At 42.5% G+C, this 26,278-nt stretch overlaps 1 protein-coding gene across 3 annotated transcripts in view; it reads right to left on the bottom strand.

Moving 5' to 3' along the window:
• fam110b (family with sequence similarity 110 member B) overlaps positions 1-23,846 on the bottom strand; it is a 37,957-nt gene extending 14,111 nt beyond the window's left edge. For 2 of the 3 annotated variants that reach the window (XM_034555702.1, XM_034555704.1), the window contains exon 1: positions 23,740-23,846. The gene's annotated coding sequence lies outside the window, so the exon portion shown is untranslated. The remainder of the gene's footprint in view (positions 1-23,739) is intronic. The other variant, XM_034555705.1, reaches the window with a different exon arrangement.
• Positions 23,847-26,278: the final 2,432 nt, after the last annotated feature.

The following is a 26,278-nucleotide window of genomic DNA, read 5'->3' as shown; positions in this document are numbered from 1 at the left end:
TAGAGGAGTGACTTAGAGGAGTGACGTAGAGGAGTGACGTAGAGGAGTGACGTGGAGGAGTGACTTAGAGGACTGACGTAGAGGAGTGACTTAGAGGAGTGACGTAGAGGAGTGACGTAGAGGAGTGATGTAGAGGAGTGACGTAGAGGAGTGACGTAGAGGAGTGACGTGGAGGAGTGACGTAGAGGAGTGACGTGGAGGAGTGACGTAGAGGAGTGACGTAGAGGAGTGACGTAGAGGAGTGACGTAGAGGAGTGACGTAGAGGAGTGACTTAGAGGAGTGACTTAGAGGAGTGACGTAGAGGAGTGACGTAGAGGAGTGACGTAGAGGTTTGACGTAGAGGAGTGACGTAGAGGAGTGATGTAGAGGTTTGACGTAGAGGAGTGACGTAGAGGAGTGACATAAAGACGCTCTAGTAGCGATAGTGACCTGTCGATCCCCCTGTAGCCCTACCCTAAAGCATATACCCTGCTTTATGGTCTGTGTAAGAGCCAAATGTGGTAATGAAATGTAACTATATATGTCCACTGGGTGGCGCTGTTCTGTGGTCCTGTGCTTGCCTATATAGTCAATCACATCATGATTGACTGCAGGTGTTGGACCCCGGAAAGGGCAAACGGTTTTGACCACTCTGGGGTTCACAAGTGTTAGTTGTTTCCACCAATATCTTGGCATACCTCGGCAAAGAGAATAAACACAATATATTTATAGAGAAGTAGAGTCATTTTCTCATAGACTTCTATACAATCAGACACTAGAGATAATGCAGGTTTAAGACACTTCAGCTTTGGCTTCACTTCAGAAACGGAGGTTGCCACCTGGTTTTACACATCTCTAGTTCTTCTTTCTTTTATATCTCTACGGTCTGGTGTCCCTGGAATTAGAATTCATTGAGTAACCTTTCCTGGTTCTAACCTTCATAAAATCCACTTCCTCTACCAGCTGACATCATCACCTGGCCCCGCACTGATTGGTTCTACATGAAGGACTCTCTGTAGTACCGGTGTATGCAGGAGCTCAGCAGTCCAGATGGTCACTCAGCGGGAGCTGGAGGCCCACCAAATGACCTGCTAGCTGTACGACAGCGACACAAACTACTCACTGCACATTGGTGAGTAGGAGCAAAATAAACTAAACGCCCTTAAAGGCCCCAAGACTTTCTTTGGTCTTTAGCAGATGTGTTTGCCTGAATCTGTTGATTCTGCAGTGGACTGCACACCAGCTCTATATCAATTCAGTTATAGTTTTTCCTCTGTCAACGCACAATGGTTTGTCACAGAGGAGTGACCACAGGGACATTGCGTAAATACCTTCAATATGTGATCATGTCAAACAGCGAGGGTTTAAAGGCACTGTTGATCAGATAAAATGGATCATTTCAGTTTATTGAATATACGATCACATATTAAATTTGGCTTTGGCCGTCATTTCAATCGGTAATGATGAGAAATAAATTGTCGACTTAATTGTTGAGATCTGTACTAGTCCAAAGCCACGATCAGACATGTTTATCCAGATGATCTAAAGTAAAACACATATTTTACTGATTTTCTTTGATTTCCTCTCTCAAATTAGTTTGACGGAGTTGTCCAACCTGATGTATAACTCATAGAAATAATGGCCAAACCTACAAAATAACCGCAGGTTGTAGTTGGGTGTAAATATGCTTTAAAATGAACCTAATTCAATACACAAGTCATCATTCTTAAGTCAGCTGGATGATCAGAAAATGAACTATGGCAGAAAACACTTGGGAATCTTCAAACTACCTCACCGCTACTGCAAATGGGTAGACAAGTTCTACAAACCTGTGGTTAAACATTCTCGTGCATCCTATTTTATCCCTGCATGCTAGATAGAGAACAACAAAGAGCAGTTAGCTGTTAGCAGTCAGTGGGCATAGCTAAATAACTAATCCAACAGCTAACGCTAATGGAGATTAAATTATTAGGGGCTCAGTAGTAAAGCAGGGTAGTCCTTCAATCAGAGGATCGGTGGTTCGATCCCCGGCTCCACTACTCCATGTCGATGTGTCTATGGGCAAGACTTAAAGGGCTTTGATTGGTCGTAGGACTAGAATAGCGCTATTGAAGTACAGACCATTTACCATTGTGATGCATTCCAGATCTATTCAGTGTTTTGGTATGTTTTCAACTCACCAGTATCGGATACGTACTCTGTATAAGCTGATTCACACGTTCAGGTATCAATTAAAGTCACATGCAAGTCACCACAACACGGGAGAAGAAACAGATGTTAGAATGGTCTGTGTGTGCGATTGCGTGCATATACAGTATATGTGTGTGTGTGTGTGTGTGTGTGTGTGTGTGTGTGTGTGTGTGTGTGTGTGAGATGGGGGCTTTTCCAGCTCAGTGATAATGGAAGTCTAGCTCTTCAAGCCTGACTCAGCAGTATCAAACACACGCATGCACACACACACACACACCCGTTACATCACAAGAGTGAAGCTGGTCCTGTAGAACACAGTGTTCTGGACTTGCTTGTGGCTGCTGTTATTCAACCTCTTTTTCTCCTTGGACTTCATTTACTCAGAGCTCTCTGGGTTCTCCTTCTCTTTCTATTTTCTGCCTCTGTTTGGTTTCTTTCACTACTGTATCTTTTATATGTCAAGTGAGATATTAGTCTATAGAGGTTAAGGTATATTAATCCTACCAAGGGAGACAGGATGTGAAGTTGTGCCTCTTTCATATCGTCAATAGGGAAGCTGAGTTATTGGTGATATGAGAAAATTCATGACGGTGTATGTATAAAGCATTTTTGTCCACAGCAACAAGAGCTAAATGTCGTCAAATCTAATAAATTCATGTCTTCCGAACAAACAACTAAGAGCTTGTTCAGTGCATAGATGTTTTTCGTCTTTATTACTTAAGAACTTTTAACTATATGGGCTGCATCAATAAACAAGACCATCAGAGAGAAGATTGTCTATTTCTATATGCTTATTCTTAATGCTCATCATCGGGTCCAACATCTGCAATTCATAGCACCGGTTCACTAGAAACTCTTTCAGACTCAGATGGGGCCTCCGGCAGCATCGGGCCCACCGCAAACAGATCCGGCCAAAAGCAGAGCTTCTCCTCACTGCTCTGCTGGGAGCCAACACCGACACCACGCTGCCAGGCCGTATTGCTGGACCAGCTGGAGGGAAGGAAGGCACGGGAGAACCACAACCGGGACTGAAAGGACAGCCACTTTTATCCACAGGGACCGCCAACCACAAAAGAAAGTTCCTTGTAGTCACTAAAAGAAATGAGTAAATGAGTGTAAGCATGGCATGTCTAGCTGTGTTCTGAAAAGGTGGAGGAAGCTGACATTGACTGAGACCACAGCAAATAAGAGTCTTGACTGAAATGAGGCGCCCCAGAGTGTGGCATGTGGAGTGTAGGACTTGACCATGGCTTGGAGGTAGGAAGGAGCACCTCCCTTCGCTCTTTTGTAGGGGACACGCCATATGTTTTGTTACACAGAACCATCTGAGGCAGGCACTTTCATAAAATACTTGGCGGGTGATTAGATGAACCATCTGTTAATCAAACTCTTGCCGAAGCCAGTCGGAAGAAGGGAGAAAACGTATTTTAGGAGAGACCATTGTTGTTTAGAACAGCTAGCTGCCAGTAGCTCCCCACAGGATGCCGATTGGTCTGGACACAATCGCGTTACTTGAAGCCTGAGAAGATAGTCATGATTTTTCGCGGAATGTTGCAATATCGGGGGAATCCAGCTGCCACGCAAGGTCAGGCAGTCACCAGAGGTTTGAACTAGATAAAGCTGCAGCACGGAGCCAGTATATAATGGAGAATGGGTTTGGGACAAACTTGGGAGGGTTGAATACTAGCCATCTAGACTAGTGGTCTTCGAGCATGGGTATCTGGCGAGTAGGATGGACCTCTTGATGGTGTAAAGAAGGAACCAACTGCTGTCTGAGCTACCAAAGACTGCCTCAATGCAGACGAAGACACCTGCGAACTTTGCTCATTGCTCGCCATCAATCTCATTTTTAAATGGTGATTTATCTTTAATCACATGCACACACACACACACACACGCACACACACACACACACTCTTCATGCTCTCTTCCTCTTTTCAATCCATTCTTAACCTCCCATCAACTCACCTTTGTCTGTTCCTCTGCTAATCCCCCCCTCCTGTTCTCCTCCCACGCATTCTCAGCAGGCACTGAGGTGGACAGGCTGCTCCAGAGCAGGGGCCCACAGCCATGAGAAGGTACCAGCACCAGGATTCAACCCAAGTAATGGATCCCAACACTGCTATCTCTCCCAGCGTATTCTAACACGTATGATCATGAGGTACCTAACTATGTGGTTACACTCACTCTTCTCACTGCAGCTTTTGTGAACAGATGAGCCTGATTACAACTTCTGTGTCTGCATTTGAGACTACTTTTATTGAAGAATGGACGAACGAATGGATAAACAACGCTCTGCTAATAAACACATGCTCTCAATGTGAGCGAGACATGATCTCTGAGCAGCATATGCCACTAAAATAATAATAATAACTTTATTTATATAGCACCTTTAAAAACAGGGTTTACAAAGTGCTCTACATAGAAGCAAGGTAAAACCATAACATCAATACAAGTAAACATTTCAGAAAATACAGGAGGCAAAGGAGACAATGCCATATAGGCAATGAACACAATAGAGGAATAGAAAATTACAAATACAAAATAAAGCAGAACAGACAAACTAAAATAGGGGAAACAAAGAACTGCTTAAAAGGACGACATCACTTAAAAGCAGTTCTATAAAAATGGGTTTTAAGAAGTGATTTAAAAGAAGCTACTGATTCTGCTAGTCTTATCCCCTCAGGTAGGTCGGTCCAAAGTCGAGGGGCTCTGATGGCAAAAGCACGGTCACCCTTTGATTTAAGCCTTGACTTTGGAACGGCCAGAAGGGCCTTGAAGGGCCTTGAAGGGGGCCTTGAAGGGACTTGAAGGGCGCCACCGGAGGATCTAAGGCTTCGAGCTGGCTCATATGGGGCTAACATTTCAACGATGTAGCATGGGGCCAGACCCAGGCATGCTTTAAAAGTGATCAGCAAAATGTTAAAATCAATTCTAAAACGAGAGGCCAGGACTGGAGTCATGTGATGCCGTCTGTTAGAACCAGTCAGAAGCCGAGCTGCTGCATTCTGGACCAGTTGGAGGCGGGAGATGGATTTTTGATTCATGCCGGAAAGGAGGGAGTTACAGTAGTCGAGTCGGGAGAAGATGAGTGCATGAATGACTTTTTCCAGATCTGAGCGTGACAGTATGGGTTTGATTTTTGAGATTATTCTTAATTGAAAGAAGCAGGACTGAACAATTGGTTTGATCTGTGATTCAAAATTTAATTGAGAGTCAAACATTACACCCAAATATCTGGCAACAGGTTTTAAATAAGCAGCCAGGGGACCAAGTTGACTCTTGATGAGACTGGTGTTATTGTTTGGGGAACTGAATAATATGACTTCTGATTTGGAGTTATTGAGCTGAAGAAAATGTTGTGCCATCCAGCAGTTAACGTCAGAGAGACAATCTAAGACAGCAGCCAGGGTCACCAGGTCTCAGCGGAAGGTATATCTGTGTGTCGTCTGCATAGCAATGAAAAGATACGTTGTGTCGCTGGAGGATTTGGCCGAGTGGAAGCATGTAGATAGAAAATAAAAGTGGACCTAAAATTGAACCTTGTGGTACACCACAGGTAATGTGAGTCGTGGAAGACGAGTGATTACCTATATGGTGACCGAGTACGATCTTTCTAAAAGGTAAGAATAAAACCAGCCAAGTGCAGTGTCCTTGATGCCAACCCAGGTTTTGAGGCGATCAATTAAAATGGTGTGATCTACAGTATGAAAAGCTGCACTAAGGTCTTAAAGAATTAAAACAGCGCTCTCCCCCCTGTCTGCTGCTAAAAGGAGGTCATTAGTTACCTTGAAGAGGGCAGTTTCTGTGCTATGAAGTGCTCTAAAACCTGACTGAAATTTCTCAAATATATTATTATGATTCATAAAAGCTAGGAGTTGTGTTGAAACCACTTTTTCTAAAACTTTTGATAAAAATGGAAGTTTTGAAATTGGCCTGAAATTGGAAACAACAAAAGGATCAAGCTTAGGTTTCTTTAAAAGAGGTTGTACGATTGCATGTTTAACTAGAACGGGCACTCGGTAGAGCGCATACCTTCGCCGCAGCCACTTTTTGGTACTTGGCATGAGAGTGTGGGGAACAGTAAATTAATGTAACTTGATACCAGATATTGTGGTAAACATCACAAAAGAATTATGTATGAACATCAGCCTTGATTTATGATTTTGACCTTTGTATGTTGCATGAGAGGGTGGGGAACAGAGCAGTGAACATTTTGGTGCTGTTTTCATGCAAATCGGATAAGAATTGACTGTGTTATGACAAACCCCGCACATTTTGCAAGGTCGTGACCCCCCCTGACCTTCGACCCTCAACCGCTAAGAAGGGTTATGACGTCATTGTATCATGTCGTATATCACAAGATCGGGCATTGAATTCTGAACATTTTGGCATTAGTTGCATGCCAATTGGATAAAAATTTACCGCGTTATGATAAAAATACGATTTTTACCTTTTCATGACCTTGACCTTGACATTTGACCCTTGACCCGATCGCTCCCAAAATCTAATCAAATGGTCCCCGGATAACAGCCAATCATCCCACCAAATTTCATGCGATTCGGTTTAATACTTTTTGAGTTATGCGAATAACAAACAGACATATTTACAAATAAATACACAGCAATCAAAACATAGTATTTTGCGAAGGTAAAAATCGATGGGAAAGTACCACTTGCTAAGGAGCTATTTATAATTAATAAAATACTGGGCTAGGGCCCAGTATTTTATTAATACTAATAACAATAACAATAATAATAATATCAGTGCCAATAACCTCTTTGAGAAATTTAGTAGGAATAAAATCAAGGCTGCATGTGGCTGATTTCATGTATGATATAAGTTGGAATAAAAAGGCTAGGGCTAAGGCTATAAAATGTAACCAGGACAACTGTGTTCATCAATTCTTCAATCATAGAGTCAAAGATGAGCCACAAAGGATGAATCATGAGTGAATTGAGTGTCAATACTGTTCCAATAACTATTCCAACCCTCTCCATGCATTGCAAATACACACAGGGTGTGTGTGGGGTGTGTGTGGGGTGGGTGGGGGGTGTGTGGGGGGGGGGGGAGATGCCATGGCCACCTGGTCCACCTGGTACTAATTATAAACTTAGTGAATTGAGGACAACTAAAAAATGCAGAGAATATGTTTGCATAAATGTGGAGATTCTGTCTTTTTCTTCAACCGATTGTATTTTATTGAAGACAAGTACATGTTTGCATAGAAGGGAAGGGAGCAGAAATAGATAGTAGAAAACTAGAACTACCGCCTTGTGGTTGTTTGCCTCCAACGATCTGTGAAGTTACACTTTCCATCCATATCTGTCCAAGATGTCATCACTTCATCAACTTATCCTATTTAACTTATGGTAGTGTGTGTTTTGTGAGGTCACATTGCACTCTCACAACCAAAGTGGGATGCTTTTATTTTGGAGCCAGCAAGGTAACAAAAACAAGAATATCCAAGAGTAAGATGCAGGAAGCAGAGAAATATGTCAGTTAAAGCACGGCCTTTGTTTGATGAACGAAGTTAGTAGACAGTGATAGGCTTCACGTGACAATATTTACAATTTAGATTCATTTTTATTTCAAAACCTTTTAATTTTTAAATCACTTGATGGACATGTTGGGTCCTTATGACAGCTTCAAAGGTAGGGAGTCACCCGTTATTTGTCATCTCTCTTATAGTATACCGGTAAGTCTGTACGAATTACACTTTGGTGTTACTGGTTTCCATAAAATGAACTGGGTGATTGAGTTGTGGAGAATCTAACCGAGCTAATGATGTGTAGTGTTTCCATATTGAGAAATGTTACCCAGCGTCTAATTGAGACCTGCGTTTATACAAACGTGTAGCCACACCCTGCAAATGAAGAGGACTCGGCGTCTAATAGGGGCTCAGCTGTTAACTTTCCATTTAAATATGAGTTTTAAGGTATTGAGGTATGACATTTAAATGACATTTATTTAATGATGTTACAATGTAAACGTCTCAGATGGGCCCAACTGGGCCCTTTATGCTCACACCATCGTCCACCCACGCCATTCCAAGTGAATGGCCGCCCCTACATTTCCTAATGAAACACAAACACGGTTGCTCCCTGAGGGCTTGTCTGTCCTTTCAGCTGACAACTGTGTAATCAAATGGGAGGCCGTGCACAAAACTGGTCTAAATTAGTTTGTAAAATTAAATACATTACTATCGACTTGTCTTCTGTTTTGCATCTCTTTGTGGTTGTTGAACAAGAAATAGTATTCGTCACATCACACTGAGGCTGTGGCCCAGGGGCCCCCTGACTACTCGGACCCCTGGGGCCTGTCCCAGGATGCCCATTCAGTAGTCCATCCATGCACATTGGGTGTCCATGTTCCGTATGTTTTTTTTATTTGCATTAATTGCCCCATTGCCAAGTCCCGTGCCACAAACGAGTAATCTGTAGCTTCAGCTTCTATCTTTATCTTATTAACCTGTTTTAACGGCTGAATCAGTTTCTTATCCTGGATATATCATTCAAACACATAGTGTAGACCCTTCTGCTTCCTTTTGAAATTATTATAATTTTTTTTCTCCAAAATGTTATAACATTGATAACAAGAGCAGTTAGTGACTGAGAGCTCGAACAGCTTGACAGAGTAGGAGTAGGGGGCGGGGCTTAGTGAAGGGTCAATTAAGCCACTTAGGCCAGTTCTATCAATTTTATTAGACACATACATCCCTATGCACCTCTACATGAACTCTATAACCTGCCAGGTTAAAAACAGCTTCAGATAGGGTGTCTGTACTCCCAGCCTGCAGCACAACCATTAGCTATGGTGTCTTACTGTGTGCTCCACTTGTAATGGGAAATGGATGACCCCACTTCTACCTCCCCGTTTGTCGCTCTCTTTCCCAGTTTGTTCTCCCGCTCTCTAGCCCTATTACAGACTTTCAGCTTGTGTGTGGTATCAGCATTATTATTACATGTTCATAGAACTGAGATCCCAGAGGGCAGAGAGGAGCTAGTCAATCTTTTAATAAAATAGCGAGGGAAGCAAAGAATAAAGGGAAACATAGGGCAGCACACTCATGGTGGATACAAAGACATAGACAAGTATTGTTGTTAGACCAATCTCTCTACCTCCTTCTGTTTCATGGATTGGAGTTCCATTCATACATTGTCATATTCATGTAATGTGTTTATGTAACTCTGTAACTCTGTTCATCTGGTCACATGACATCTATTCATCTGTCCATCCGGGGAGAGGGATCCTCCTCTGTTGCTCTCATGAAGGTTTCTTCCCTTTTTTCCCTGTCAAAGGTTATTTTTGGGGAGTTTTTCCTGATCCGATGTGAGGTCAAAGGTCAGGGATGTCGTATGTGTACAGATTGTAAAGCCCTCTGAGGGGAGTTTGTAATTTGTGATATTGGGCTATACAAAATAAATGGAATTGAATTGAAAATATTTAGGTTTACCAGGAATCATATTCATCTGCGGTAGGAAAATCATGCAATAGCTCACATGAGTCTGTGAGTGAGTGTGCACCTCTGTGTCTGTCCACTACACTGTTTAATATTGTGGGTGCTCAGTTATGGCCGCATGCTCCAGGACCTCTCATGGTTGCTGTGACTCACACTTTCTCAAACCACCTTTTGTTACCCGTTTTATTCTGTTATTACCTGCTAGCGCCTCACTCGGTACTCTTAAACGGCCCCCGACCGACAGGGTCCGAGTGATAACACAGTTGAGTGAATCACTGAACCCCAGGGACACCAATGGGGGAAACCTGTATAGGACTGACCAGAAATCTCACCTCACAAACAATTCAAATGAACCAACGTCATCATAAAAAATAGAAATTAAATTAAATTAAAAATAAAGCTTCTACAAATTAAGGCGACAGACACTGCAGTAGGACTAGGTATGGATCCTCAGTACTTTATTAATAATGCTAACTGTGCCTGTAGCATTGAGAAGTGCACACACTGCTTCCTTCTTGAGTGTAAGTAGTCTCCAACTGCTCAGATTGTGGGATTGGCTGACGAGGTAAATGGCTCAATTTTCTCTGAGACCTTACCACTAGATGTTAGAATCGAAAGACAACCCACAGAAAGCTTCCCTCCAAATAGGAAATTACTGAAAAAGAGAAAAAACACCCCTCAACCTTTAAAAACGGTGTTAAAGTAGAAACTCTTTGCCATCTAAATGTTATCAGAAGCTTCAACAAATGATTTGATACAAAGTGAGAGATAATTCCACTAGGTGAATATTAATTTCCACACTAAAGTATCCATGCAGAGCATTTTGCAAGATAAACTATCAAAGCTTAGGCATCTGACATAAACCCTAACTTCTCAGAACAACCCTTCATTTTCCCAACAATGAAATTGTGTGATACTAACTAAAAATATACGATCTAAATGTACCTAGAAATGTCTTGAGGTTTAGATTTAAACAAACCAACCCCCTCGCCAGAGTAAAATGTTTGCATTGTACGTTTCTAAACCAAACATACATTTCACATGTATACCATATAGTGTTTCAATTTCTCGTGGCACTTTTGCTATTTTGAAACTGCATTCTCAATTACGTTTAGCTAACCCCTTCTTGGTTAGGTTGAGTCAAATATCATGTTTTGTGTTTACATAAGTGTGTTACTTGACACAGCACACAAACACCAGTCAGAAGAAAACCCTTCGGATCATATTTGACAGTGCAGTTTCTTCCTTTGAGAACGTTCTTTTCAGCAGACCAGGCTGGACATTCAATTGGATCAGAATCAGAAACTTTTAATAGCCAAGTAGGTTTACACCTACAAGGATTGAACAGTATATGGAGAACCTTTCAAAAGGTCAGAGAGTACCATCTGGAAAACCAACACCGGGGAAATCCTTTAACCTGCTCAGTCCCCAGCAGAGATGTGCTCTGAATTAAACTGCCTGGTACAATAAGAGATGTTATCCGGTCTACCTTCTAACATGAAAGCTGCTCAGACCGGTTTACTTTCAACTAAATAGTTTAGTTTAGGGTTTTGCTTCATGTCACCTACATGTGCTTTCTTAAAAAAAAGGTCATAGAGATCGTCATTCTTCTTCTAGGCACTACATGTAAAACACAGACTTACCACAGGAGCAGTTCCTGGAATTCCACACAGTTATCAAGCATTTGATAACTTGATGAATAAGAAAGCACACAATCACGGTGCACATTGCTTCCCATGGCAACAATAGGTTTGCCTTGCCTCGCAATACGCCTAAAGTTAGTCCACCGTTCATGTCTTACAACGGCATACTAACCAAGCAGGGCTTCACAGGCGGACGTCAGGAGATACATAGAAGAAAAGCTGGATTTCAAGAATATTCCTTAAGAATGTGAATGTCAGAGAAAGTTCAGAAAGCAAACTCCCTGAGGAGCATCCCGGAAGCCGACGTCTGCCCGAGCTAATGAGTTTAACCCAGAACTGCAGATCCCATCTTACAGATTTACCTCCTGCCGTAATCACCATAGTGGTTGAGGACTCCTCATGAAACCCAGTCAAACTGTTTAGAAAGAATAAAAAAAAGGCTCAGTAGAGATCTCTGAAACCATTTTGGAAGATTGTCTCCAACATGTTTGGGATTAGTTTCTGATCTGACGTTGGCACTGCTTCTTCCTTTGAACTGGAAAAGACAGACACTTCTAGAAAAAGGGATGTGGAGGCGAGAAGAGTAGGCCTGAAGAAGCAGTTTAGGCTTATGGTTTGCTTCAAGGAAACATGATGCTCGCTGGAAAGCCTGAGTGCCAAGATCAGTTCAGAGACTAATCCCGACAAAAAGCAAGCAAGGATCATTTCATCTTCTGACACAATGATTGCAAACAAAACAGGATAGAGATTATGTTTGAGTCGTCTACCAGGAATGCGCCCTTTCGTGTATTTGGTTGGCCATCACATCGCCTTGCAGAATGATGTTTCACTTTTGGAGGACGACGAAGCGCTTCTTTTGTCTGGTCCCTCAGCATCATGGCGCGTGCTGTTCCAATGAAGGACTTTCATCGAAATGACTGAGTCTACATTTCAGGAACAACTAGTAACAACAGTGGACGCTCAGATACCCGATTGAAAATGAATCGCCAAAAAATTGCAAAAATGACATTCATTGGTTCCAACTTCTCAAAAGTGAACATTTGCTGTTTTTCTAACATAATCTTCTTCTTTTTTGTTTTCAGAAATTATTGAACTTCAAATTGTAAGATATTAATTAGTCCAATGATAAAAATGTGAATTTCTTAAAAAAATAAAAATAATTAAATATTGTTGTCATGGAAGAAAAGCCTCCGAACCCCCATTCAGACAATCCTATAAAAAGGCCTTTTTTGTGTTAATTACCTAAATATATATTTTTTTAAACGTTGTTTTTGTCACGAGTACTATTGCGCATTACTATTACTTATTAATGCTGGCAAGTGTAATTGGATGAACCGTCTATCAATCAAACTCTTGGCAAAGCGAGTAGTGGGAGGAACTAAAACGTCTTTTCCATGGGGAAAAACCTTCAGTTTTGCTCTTTTCAATAATATTAATAATAATAATACTCTGCACTGCTGACAGAACTCATGCTATAGCATACGCTAACTCTCTCTCTCATTAGGAGCCGCCATTGTTGTTTGGAACGAACAGTCGCCTCTCTGTGTCGCTGCGTCACACACACCTAAACCAAACCAGTAGCTCATCACAGGTCGCTGATTGGTCCAGACACAAATGCATTACTTGAATCCTGAGTCAACCTGCTCCCATGAAGGCTTTACACCTGACCTTAGAGAGAGCATTACTGTCTATAAGTGGGGCAAACTAAAAAGTGAGCAATACTATGAGACAGGGAGATCAGCCACACTAGCCCAGTGATTGTATATTGAATACATATGTGCAAGTTTCCTTGGTGTTTTGGAGACCGTGTTGTTATATTTGCTGTTCAGTCTGCTTTGGGATCATTGGTAGTACACGCTGCACTGCGACAGAAGTCCTGCTAATCAGATCAGAGGGGACACAGAGGTAATCCGGACCGGGTTTGGAGCGCCACAGATAGACTCTGAACCCTGTGGACTTGGTGACCTCAATCGACACACGCACACACACACACACACTATCCGTCTTGAAATATCAGTTTTCAGTTTTTGAATTACACACAGGCGGCAGCAGTGCTCTCGGTACTGTACGTGTTTGTGTTTATGTATCATAAATATACAAAACAAGCTTATAGATTGTCTATCTGGAAGAGAGATAAAAGACAAACAGAGGAACGTCACCGACCGTGCGGTCACGTTTCACACACAAAGCGCATCAATAATTCTATTTTTCCATAATTGCCTCGGACGGATGACTTCTCATGACCGCTTTTTTTCCATGCTGAAGGAGCGGCCGCGCTCTGCTGCCACATGGGAGACTGGACTCGCCAGACTCTGTGAACGTGGGATATTCAGATCCTGCAAGCACTCGCCTCACAGGGAGGACATCCCGCAGTGTGCGCCCTTCTGCACCGACTGGGCGCTCCAAGGCCAGATTTGTCATCGTGAAAAGAAGTTCAGTCAAAGACGGGAAATATTCAAGTCACTCATAGTATAAAGAACACACTTATTTATGCAGTCAGAGCAGTCCCTGTAACACCCTACAGCACCAGTTATTGTGCAATCTGAGCCACCAATTGTTGCATTTAAACTATTAATTAATACAGTGTCACAAACACAATATTGCATTGAGATTAATGGTGTAGGCTTAATTTGACAATGAAGCATGTGCTTTTTCTAGTTTAACTGGGTAGTAAACTTAACATGAGGAATTGATGATAAGAATGGAAGTTAAGTAAGTCCGAAATCATAATAATATAATGTTTAGAGAGAAAATAACTACCACAATGCAGCAAGTGATAAATCTGAAAAAAAGTAAGAAGGAAGTCATTGATTTGTAAAAATGCCCAAACTGGCCACAAACATAAACATAAAACGTTCTGTTGTTTTTGAACGTCTTTGTCATCAGTGTCTGAACGTTTCAGCCCTTTGTCTGGCAAGTGTGAGAGCGCCGAGTGGCGTAGAGGCCAAGAGCGGTATTGCAGACAGATAGAGATTTAAATTATAGCTGCAACATATTGAAAAAAATAACTGAACTAGTTCATTTTTTGGAGCTGTGAACTTAGTTCAACATTTTGAATTATGAACTATGAACGGAACTAGTTCATTTTAAAATGTGTGAACTATGAACTGAACTAGTTCATGTAGAAAGTGAACTTTCCCAACACTGTTTGTCATTATCTAGCATATTGATTACTTATAAACTGAAGCCATGTTCATTTTAATACCAAGTTTATTTGTATACAGTAGACTAACTTTACAGCAGTGAGGAGGACGTTGATGAGGTCCAGGAAGAAAACATTTAGACCTGAAAGGATTCAGGGAAAAACACAACAAAAAAAATTGGGTTCGGGGGTGGTGATCATAGGGAATACACCTTTTTTATTCAACGCTCAATTTTTTTTTTTGTACCTTGTTTTTGATGAAAGAATAAAGTTCTACTCACAAAATGTCCAAAAAGTCAAACATATCATTTTTAAAAGTTGTATTATAAATGTTTGCATGCATGTCTGCTTATGACAAGGTAGTTAAGTTACCCCCAAATTTCCAGTTCATTCCCGTTAATTCCCGTTAATTCCCGTTTATTCCCGTTTATTCCTGTTTATTCCTGTTTATTCCTGTTTATTCCTGTTTATTCCCGTTAATTCCTGTGGACAGTTTCCAACTTTGAATATTCCCTATCTGATTTCTGATGATATGTTCAGGTTATCAAACATAAGTGGTAAAATAACTGATGACATGAAAAATAATAAAAGGGAAATGTCACTGATGTCATTGGTCTGTCACACATTATGTCTTTTTTATTTGTCAGTGTGCAAAATACCCTGTGGCAATCTGTGGGGAGGGGGGCTCCAGTGTTATGCTAAAGTCTTATCCAGACTTCTTATATAATACAGGATTTATTTTATTCAACAACAAGGCCACTCACACACCAACCACAGCCTCACAATGAAGCCCTGCAACAGGATCCACAGAGAACACTTGGCCCTCTCAGGTTTTACATTTTGTGGACACACTGAGCTTTTCAAACACATTTTTGGGACCACTGCAAGTGACAAACCATGTTTTCAAAAGGTTTTTTTGGAGACCCCCCAAAATGTGGCTGTTCAGGCGGTCTCAAGTGTCAATCAAGTGGCCTCGGGGGTCCCCCTGTATTTCTCTCCCTGTCAGATGTTTACTTAAACCTAAACCTGAAATATATCTGCCATGAGACTCATGGCAGTGTAGCTGCTTGAATAGACGATGGCAGCCTGCTGATGTTCCCCTTACCGTACAGCAGATGTCACTGAATTAAAAAAAGGCTCTTATGTAACGTCATTAACCCGCCACATGAATGGCACCAACACGCTCCGATGAACTCATACATCCCAGTGATCCCTGTCTGGAAGTCACAGCTTGTGGATGATCCACTGAGGTTAAACCACAGAGCCGCGTTCACTGTGTCCACGGAGAAACGGCTTCTCCGAACTTTACTTACAAGCTGCCGCCTCCTGCTAATGCCTTCTCACTCAAATGCATTTATTGTGATGCACCCAAGTGGCCGAGTAGTAGTGAAGGTGTTGTGGGTGTGAGCTTATTGCTGTAAATGTACTATATATATATATATATATATATATATATATATATATATATATATATATATATATATATATATATATATATATATATAGGTCTTCCCACAGAACCCTCTTCTGTCAGACCATTACCTCATAACTTTTGAGTTTATACTCCCGGAGTGTACACCATTAGTCAAAAGTTTCTACACCAGATGTCTAACTGACTGCTGTAGCTAAATTTAAAGAAGAGATTCCTTCTGCATTTGATTCAATACCACGTCTCAATGTGACGGAGGACTCCTGTGCTAACTTTAGTCCGTCCCAGATTGATCATATTGTCGATAGTGCTACAGGCTCACTGAGAATGACACTAGACTCGATAGCCCCACTGAAGAAAAAGACAGTGAGGCAAAGGAGGTTTGCTCCCTGGTATAACCCTCAGACCCGCAACCTAAAGCAAACTTCACCAAAGCTCCAAAGCATACGGCGTTCCACCAATCTGGAAGAATCACGCCTAGTTTGGCGAGACAGCCTTAAAACATATAAAAAGGCTCTCCGTAATGCCAGAGCAGCCTATTACTCATCAGTAATAGAGAAACATAAGAACAACCCCAGGGTTCTCTTTAGCACTGTAGCCAGGCTGACAGAGAGTCACAGCTCTGTGGAGCCGTGTATTCCTATAGACCTCAGTAGTAATGACTTCATGAACTTCTTCAATGAAAAGATTTGAACTATTAGAGGCAAGATTGATGATCTCTTGCCCTCAACTACTGCCGATCTGTCTTTAAGAGGAGTGGCCTTGGAAACGGCTGTATGCCCTGGTGTATATTTGGATAGCTTTTCTCCCATTAACCTAGACCAATTGTCTTCAACGGCTTCTACTTCTAAACCGTCTACCTGTCTCTTAGACCCCATCCCAACGAGGCTGCTTAAAGACGTGTTGCCTTTAATTGGCACCTCTCTGTTGGATATTGTTAATGTGTCTTTGCTAACAGGCCATGTACCACATTCCTTCAAAGTAGCTGTAATTAAACCTCTCCTGAAGAAGCCCACTCTTAATCCAGAGGTGTTGGCTAACTACAGACCGATCTCTAACCTTCCCTTCCTCTCTAAGATCCTTGAGAAAGTAGTCGCAAATCAGTTGTGCGACTTCCTACATTAGAATAGTTTATTTGAGGAGTTTCAGTCAGGATTTAGAAAACACCACAGCACAGAGACAGAACTGGTGAAAATTACAAATGACCTCCCAATTGCATCAGATAGGAGACTCATCTCTGTACTGGTCTTGTTAGACCTTAGTGCTGATAAAGGACTCATCTCTGTACTGGTCTTGTTAGACCTTAGTGCTGATAAAGGACTCATCTCTGTACTGGTCTTTTTAGACCTTAGTGCTGATAAAGGACTCATCTCTGTACTGGTCTTGTTAGACCTTAGGGCTGATAAAGGACTCATCTCTGTACTGGTCTTGTTAGACCTTAGTGCTGATAAAGGACTCATCTCTGTACTGGTCTTGTTAGACCTTAGTGCTTCCGTTCGACACCATTGATCATGACATCCTATTACAGAGACTGGATCAGTCGATTGGCATTTCAGGTACCGCACTAAGTTGGTTTAAATCCTATTTATCAGATCGATTTCAATTTGTATTTGTAAACGATGAAGCCTCAATGACCACCAACGTTAATCACGGAGTTCCACAAGGTTCTGTGTTTGGACCAATTTTATTTACCTTATATATGCTTCCTTTGGGCAACATTCTCAGGAAACACTCCATAAACTTTCATTCCTATGCAGATGATACTCAATTATATATATCGATCAAACCAGAGGAGACCAACCAGCTCGCTAAAATTCAAGAATGTCTTAAAGACATAAAAACATGGATGACCTGCAACTTCCTGATGTTAAACTCAGACAAAACTGAAGTTATTTTACTGGCCCTGAACACCTCAGAGATCAATTATCTGGTGATGTGGTTTCTGTAGATGGCATTGCCCTGGCATCCAACACCACTGTAAAGAATCTCTAGTTATCTTTGATCAGGACCTCTGTACACCAACTCTCTCGGCTCTGTCATTCGCTCACATGGCTTCACCTACCACAGCTACGCTGATGACACCCAACTGATCCTCTCGTTTCCCCAATCTGAAACACAGCACGAATCTCTGCCTGTCTGACTGACATCTTTCAGTGGATGTCTGCACACCACCTGAAAATTAACCCAGACAAGACTGAACTTCTCCTCCTCCCACGACCTGACTACTACCTTCAACAACTCAGCTCCGACTGCCAGGAACCTCTGTGTGACACTCGACAGTCAACTCTCCCTGACTGCCAACATTACCGCAATAACACGCTCCTGTAGGTACATGCTGTACAACATCAGGAGAATACGACCCCTTCTCACTCAGAAGGCAGCACAGGTTCTGGTCCAGTTTTTGGTCCAGGTTCTGGTCCAGGCTCTGGTCCAGGCTTTGATCATCTCACGTATAGACTACTGTAACTCCCTCCTTCAGGTCTACCTGCTAATACCATTCGACCTCTACAGCTCATCCAGAATGCAGCAGCTCCACTGGTCTTTAACCTCCTAAATTTACCCACAATCCTCCGCTCCTCCGCGAGCTTCACTGGTTACCGGTGGCCGCAGCATTAGCTTCAAAACATTGGTACTTGCGTACCGTGCTGTGAACAGATCGGGTCCAGTCTACATCCAGGACATGGTCTAACCTCACACCCAGGACATGGTCTAACCTCACACCAGGACATGGTCTAACCTTACACCCAGGACATGGTCTAACCTTACACCCAGGACATGGTCTAACTTACACCCAGGACATGGTCTAACTTACACCCAGGACATGGTCTAACCTCACACCCAGGACATGGTCTAACCTTACACCCAGGACATGGTCTAACTTACACCCAGGACATGGTCTAACCTTACACCCAGGACATGGTCTAACTTACACCCAGGACATGGTCTAACTTACACCCAGGACATGGTCTAACCTCACACCCAGGACATGGTCTAACCTCACACCCAGGACATGGTCTAACTTACACCCAGGACATGGTCTAACCTCACACCCAGGACATGGTCTAACCTCACACCCAGGACATGGTCTAACTTACACCCAGGACATGGTCTAACTTACACCCAGGACATGGTCTAACCTCACATCCAGGACATGGTCTAACCTCACACCCAGGACATGGTCTAACCTCACACCCAGGACATGGTCTAACTTACACCCAGGACATGGTCTAACCTCACACCCAGGACATGGTCTAACCTCACACCCAGGACATGGTCTAACCTCACACCCAATCAGCTTGTAGCTCCGTCACTTCGAGCTAAACACTCAACAAAGTCACGACTGTTTGCTGTTCTGGCTCCTCATTGGTGGAACGAGCTCCCCATTGACATCAGGACAGGAAGTCTCTACAGACTAAAAACACATCTTAGTGACTACACCTTGAATAGGGAAGGTAGAGCCGTAGTAGCACTTAAATGTCCCTTACCGATAGCACTTTGTTGTTTAGCACTTTAGTAGCACTTAAATGGTACTTATGGATAGTACTCTGTAGTTTAACTTTATTGAAGAAATTGTACTTTCTTGATTCTTGTTGTTCTGAGTTTGGACTCATGGTTTAATTCACTTATTGTAAGTCGCTTTGGATAAAAGTGTCAGCTAAATGACATGTAATGTAATCCCTCTCCCTGGATGGACAGAAGCAATAGACCATAAAGAATGGTATGCTTTAGGGTGGGGCTACAACGTGATTGACAGTTCACTATCGCTACTCTACATCACTCCTCCGCATTCCAAATGACTAAGCGCTTCGTTCTGCAATTAACTTTCATCGGGAGTTCATCGCCATCTTGACCTTTTTGCATCCGATGAACAGAAGTTCATCGGATGCAAAAAGGTCAAGATCATAACTTCAGTACACAAACCAATGGATCACTTCTTACATCCTGTCTGTGGGTCCTCCTTGAGTCCAGGTGGACAGAAATTCCCTCTAAACATCTAGCAGGCTAAATATCTGGACCTGTCGGGAAGCCCGTCGGGGGGCGACAGCCCACAAGAGAGTAAGACACGTGTTAGTCCTCCAGAACAACTACAAGGGATTCTTTTTTATAAAATGACAGTGTTACATCCATATTCATATCATTTTGAATATTATTGAAATTGTATTCATCCACCACCACATGATTAGACACTCTTTATGATTAAAAAACATGCTTGAATCATAAAATGCAGAATTCAGATGAATGAAAGATGAAAACAAATAGTAATGATGAGCAAGCTTTCATCCTGAGCCCACCGTGTGTCAATGCAAGCAGGGCTGATTTAGCCTACACACCATTCATTATTCATGATCATTTCAAATGAAACATTACAGTACGTAAGATCAAAATCTATGAGGACATCACTTCAAAAATGATCAGTAAATTCACTAAGAGCATTACGTTTCTCACAGCAGAGAAAAATTGGATAGAGATAATATGTTGAATAATAAACTATCTGATCATACATCAATGAGCAAATCCCCCATCTTTCATTACAGCTCTGTCAGTGGAGGTCTATTCATTTGCGTATTCGCACAAGCTACTTTCTTTTTCTTTTCTTTGTTTCTCTGGAGCGAAAGTAGGAATTTGCTCCTCTCAGCGTTGAGATTCTCCGGTCATCCCTGACCACCTGCTGTTGTTGAATCAGAGATTATTCACCCAAAGCTCTACGATACCTGATATTAGTAGAAACCATATGGGACAAAAGTGTTGATGAAGCAGCTACAATGTTAGCATAGCCGAGCTCCATTGAGAAAACAAGCATTTTAAATGTCGTCTTGCGAATAGAACTAACGAAACATGAATTCAGACTTTGTACAAATCGGCATCATTACATAGTTATGGAAGCATCCCCTTTTATTCTTTTATTTGAATTAAAAACCCAGCTAAATAGTTCAAACAGCTGGAGTACAGCAGCTGTTCCTCTCTGGCACTTCATGAATAATCAAAAACGAAACAATGCTTTGGCAAACACAGCATTAGTGGCATGTGTATTGCAGGATGGGCCTCAATGTTTGGACTGAAATGAATGAATAGAACAACTAGAAGTCCCAGGCTGCTGCAGGCATTGAATGCTTTTTATACAATGAGACTTTGGGATTAAGGTTTACTTTTAGGACCAGAGTGAAAGATTGAGAGGCGTCTACTGTAGCGGTGAGGGTTTGTCCATCTGGGCTACTGCAGGAACAAGCTGCTGGACTCCGGAAAGAGCAACCCACTCCCGATACCAGACCCATTAGAAGAGCTTATCCATTCAACCCGCAAAACATATGAATATAAATAATCGGCCACCTGAACCTGACCTGACCGGCAAGCAGACATCTTTATGCATTAGTAGCACAAATGTCAGGATGAGAAAAGGACTGAGCGAGAGAGAGAGAGAGAGAGAGAGAGAGAGGACTCTTGATGACAACTCTTCACACAAGAGTTCAACAGAATGCCTCTGACAGGGACAATGTATTGTAATTCAGGTCTATATAAAAAGATCTCACTTTTTTTACTTTAAACGCGGAACACCAGCTTCAGAACATTTGCTGCTTTCCTGTGCTTTTTGGACTGTTGTTGAACAAATCTGTGGGATTGTTTTGTAAAATGTTCTGACATTTTATAGACGATTAACCGTACAAGTAAACAACACAATGCACGGACGTGGGTACGTACATGAGTACGGAACTAGCTATTTAATGATGTATCCATCCATCCATCCATTTTCAATACCGCTTATCCTCATTAGGGTCGCGGGGGCGCTGGAGCCTATCCCAGCTGACATAGGGCGAAGGCAGGGGACACCCTGGACAGGCCGCCAGTCCATCGAGTCCATTTAATGATGTATCACAACCTGATATCAGATCACTACACATACTTGCCGCTACCCGATCCAGCATTGTAGAACGTATCAGGGACCGACTCTGGTATCAGTACAAGAAGAACCAAGTCAAGTGTATCAACTGGTATATTACGTGGTCCTGGACACTGCAGCTCTGGGCCTAACACTGAAGCTCCAGTTAGAGCCAGAAAAAGCCTGAGTGTTGGTGCATAGAGCAGCTTCCAGCATTACTCATCAGGACTGCAGACAGAAGCAGTGCTGTCAGCAAGGTTCTCACTGTGGCCCTGATGCACACATTCCAGGACTTTACCTTGACTGTAGAACTAGGTCCAAGGGCCTCAATAACCAAGAAGCTCTACAGACCAGACTGCATGCAAGGTCATGTCAGTCACAGCGGAGCGTATGGACGTGGAAAGCACTGATAAAATGGTGTTGTTGTGCAATCACAGAGAGATTAAGAAAAAACTTCCAAAGAGCAAAAAGAAGAGAGGCAAACAAAGGCAACGTTAACTTACCAACAACAACTTAACCAAGTTTTCTGAGCTATCTGTTAAAAAAGCATGTGATTTGAAAATAGCACCTCTTCCTGCTTCTCACACGTTTGTTTAATTAAACGAGTTCATTGTTTCGACAGCCTTAATTCTGGGGAAAGCAATCTGAAGAATGCTGGATCCAACAGTTACTTCAGGTTTGATGACCAGGCCCCATGGCAGGATTACTGACTGGGCACAGTGGCCCAGGACTCCAGGCTTACTGTCTGTCAACTGGCTTGTGCTGATCTGATTGGACATTTGCTTGGAAGTATGCAGCACTACGGCACAATGAACTGATATGATAAGTTGGGTACGGCCTCTGTTATATAAGGCCTCATATGATACATTATTATCAGGAGGCCTCTCTTGTCGTAAGTCGCTGTTAGACAGCGAAGCTTTTTCTAAAATGGAAAAACAGCCTATGAAGTGACGTGTTTTCCAGTACACGGTGAAAAGCCTGTAACGTGAAAAATGTTTGGCCAAAAAAGTAAGGGGTGTGCAATCGCTCAACCCCAAATAACTGCTGTCAGATCTGGCTAATTCACTGGGACTAGGAGTCCGTACAAAACACAAACTCCACTTGGAAAAGTGTCTGTTCTTGTCCGTTAGCCCCTGGAGGTACAGCTCATGTCGTGAATGTTGTCACCATAACAAACAAGAAACAAGAGCTGGAAGACCCTCCGATGTCATTTAGAGCTACATTTGGACCAGAACTAGCGTGCCAACGTTGTTCAACTGGAGTCGGGCCTGTCTCTGGGAAACATGCCCAACATGCAATTCCCATGTGCTTTTTAGTCTTGTCAATCGGGGTCAAAAGCTGCAGAGCCCCATGAATTATCCACTGCCTGGCAGCCTCTCCCCACCCATGAGACTGACCTGCTAATACTGGACGAGAGAGACAGAGAGCACTGTAACTGCTCAGCTGGCTTCAGTGGTCAGTTTAAGCCTGTCTTATAGGAACATTATTATATGAACGTGTTCATAGAGTCGGAAGTAATAAACGATGGAGCTTTAACTTTTTGTTCTTCTCATTTTCAATTGCAATCCATGGCCCAACCCCCATTGATATGAAATAATCGATTTATTACACAAGAGAAGCAACTGCCACGATATACTGTTGCGACACAGACACGGACTACACCTGCGTGCGTGCGTGCGTGCAATGCATGGTGGTGGTCATGCAACGCAATGCCATGCCAGACCCCCACCGGCACAGCCCCCCCCCCCCCCCCAAAAAAACCTAAACTGCTGTTCATACAACACTACGCCACGACCCCTTCAGCCACACCGACCGACGCAGCGTGACATGCGTGCTGTCTGAGCTGTGTGACGGCATGACGAACAATAGACATATTTTCGACATGTCTGGAAATGAAGAAAGGGAAGCAAAGAACCCAGGTCCTGCGTACTGTCAGCGGGTTCAATAACGTCCCCCCCGTTATGGTTATGACAGGCAGCCAGGTTAGCATCACAACTAAGCTAGTTAGCCGTCCTTACCTGGGATCCAGCTCCAGAAAACAAAGGATGCTGCTGCGGCTTCTCTCCGTTAGGTTGATGCGTCTGTTCGGCCTGACAGCATCCTGTTCCCAGCCAGCAGCTCCTCGGGCTGCACGACAGTAAAACAGGCACTTCCGGTCACAACTTTCACAATAACGGCCGATTTGTGTCCAGATTGTACCTACATCTGTATTGCGATCATTTAACCGACGTTTTGTATGGGAGTAGGCCCTACTTGTGAAGGTTTTGATCACCCAATAGCCAGAGAAAGCATGTCGGTGTTCTTACATATGTTAAACAAAAAAGGACGCTTCAATTGTAACTAAATATGGTGAGTTACTTAGTTTTTGTTTCAATGCAAGAATCCACAACTCTAGTGAGTGAAATGTAACAGGACGGTCCAAGTATGCTGTAATTAAATAATTTGCTATGCATGTTTTAATATTAATCTTCAAAGATGATCCGAAATGTATGCAAAGTAGAATAATTTACAAAATCGAAGAAGAAATGAAATCCTGCTCGCGCTTTTGTTTTGAAGGTCTTTTCTGGTTATTACCGGTTACTAACGCTGGCTAGCTTGACACCATTGGCAGCAGCTTAGTCCGTCAATGAGCCCAGTGAGACAGATGGATGCAGCTGGAGAACAGAGCGGGCCTGGCGACCCTTTACTGCCTTTCATATCAACTGGAAGCATGTTTACATCGAGACTTTTAAAGTTATTTTCTTTAATATGGCTATATAACTCTTCATATTATAGATACATGTAAGCACATCAAATTGTTAGCCTGTCAGTCCTCCCCTTTGAATAGGAATGGAGCGGTCCAGCCATTAAAGGGCCAGTGCGTGTCTCAGACCACATTGACAGCTTCTTATTAGTCAAAGCAAACGAGGGCAAATCTTTTCATTCTAATTACTGATTGAGAAGACCACACATTTTTATAACATTACTTTTCCCATTTTCAACAAACAGCATCACTTTTTTCTGTATTCTTCTTTCATGTCGTGATTTGGGTGTAATGAGGACCACGAAAGAAAAACGTTAACATCAATCCATCATTTAATTTCACTTATTATGGTCACAGTTTATCCCTTTTGCTCGAGGGATGTTTTTCATGTGTTTGGCGAGGACTTATGCCCCCATTAAAGGACACTCCTTACAACACCATGTTGTGAAGTGATGCAGAGGAGGCCACGATATCACAATGTTTACACCCCAGTTTCAGTCAAGTTCCCATTATGCAGCTCATTCTCTGTCTGGTAAAACGTGCGCATCCTTGAAACCTCTCACCATCAGTGTGTGTGGCAGACCCTCTAGACATGTCAAAGACGATCATTCCAACAATCAGATATAGTTTTCAAAGTAAAATATTTAAAGCCAGGGTTGGTGATCTTCTTGAAAGAAAGTTGACATTTTGTTTGATATTCTCATCCTGACATAAATCATTGAATCATCAGCCAAATGATCTGGAACATGTGGTATTTGGCTGCCACAGAACCGTAATAAGCCTGTCCAATCATTTCATTCAGCAGTAGCCGTGTTCGTTGCTTACGTTCATTGTGATGAATTTGAGGGCGTGGCTTTGGAGGGAGGCCTAAAGGCTTGGAGACTTTCTCACTAGATTTAGTCATGTTAGGAGCTGTGCTACTTTCATTAGAGAAGAGTTGGCAACACTGTGCTGGGTTTTTCAATTGGATCATAAAAAATCTACCTTACTTTTGCTAGTTTCTCAAGATGACCTACCCTACCTTTAACTGCTGGAAATTCAGCGCTATTTGTATTTCAGTTCGAAGCATTCACAATTCATAAAATGACAGCCCTTCTTTCCTCCATAAGACCCAAACAGTATTTAAATAGTTTCAACTAGTATCTCAGTAGTACACCTGAAAAGGACGCTGACGTGTGACAGTTCCAAATGTCTTTCCCAAACCACGGCTATTATAGGAACAGCTCAGAGCCCAGAGCTTGCTTAGCTTACTTAGCTTAGCTTACTTAGCTTACCATACCATAAAGATTGTTCCTCATCCTTTGAAACATAAAAGGAATGAAACCAATGGAAAAGAGGTCATTGTTTATCCATGAAGGGCCTTCCTACGCTCCTCTCCTGACAGAAGTGCCTCCGTCATCTACCTTACGGAGAGCTGAACTAAAGCACATGTGATCACATAGGACGATAGGAGGATAGATAATTCAGAGGGAAAATATAAGTGACTTCACACTCAGCTCTGAAATCAATTACTGTGTGAACACAGAGAGAGAGAGAGGAAGTCACAACAAAGGAAGCAAAGGTTGAAGAACAGTAGGCCCTCTGGCCTTTTTCTGACGTGTGTGAATCATTTCACCACTAATGGACACCAAATCAGATTTATTTGGAAAAGAATGTTGCAAATACAAAGTTATAAACAGATATCTGTCCTCTGCCACATCACTTACAGCCCGCCAAGGCAGATAGAAATGGTGGTCTTTGGAGTTAAAGCACTCAGGCATACAGAAAGCAGACTCCAGTCCCTTTGTCTGTGCACTAGTCCTCGGAGGCTGGTT

The sequence above is a fragment of the Cyclopterus lumpus genome, chromosome 17 (genome assembly GCF_009769545.1).
Source record: "Cyclopterus lumpus isolate fCycLum1 chromosome 17, fCycLum1.pri, whole genome shotgun sequence".
NCBI classification, from domain to species: domain Eukaryota; kingdom Metazoa; phylum Chordata; class Actinopteri; order Perciformes; family Cyclopteridae; genus Cyclopterus; species Cyclopterus lumpus.
This window is presented reverse-complemented; position numbering and strand designations above follow the sequence as displayed.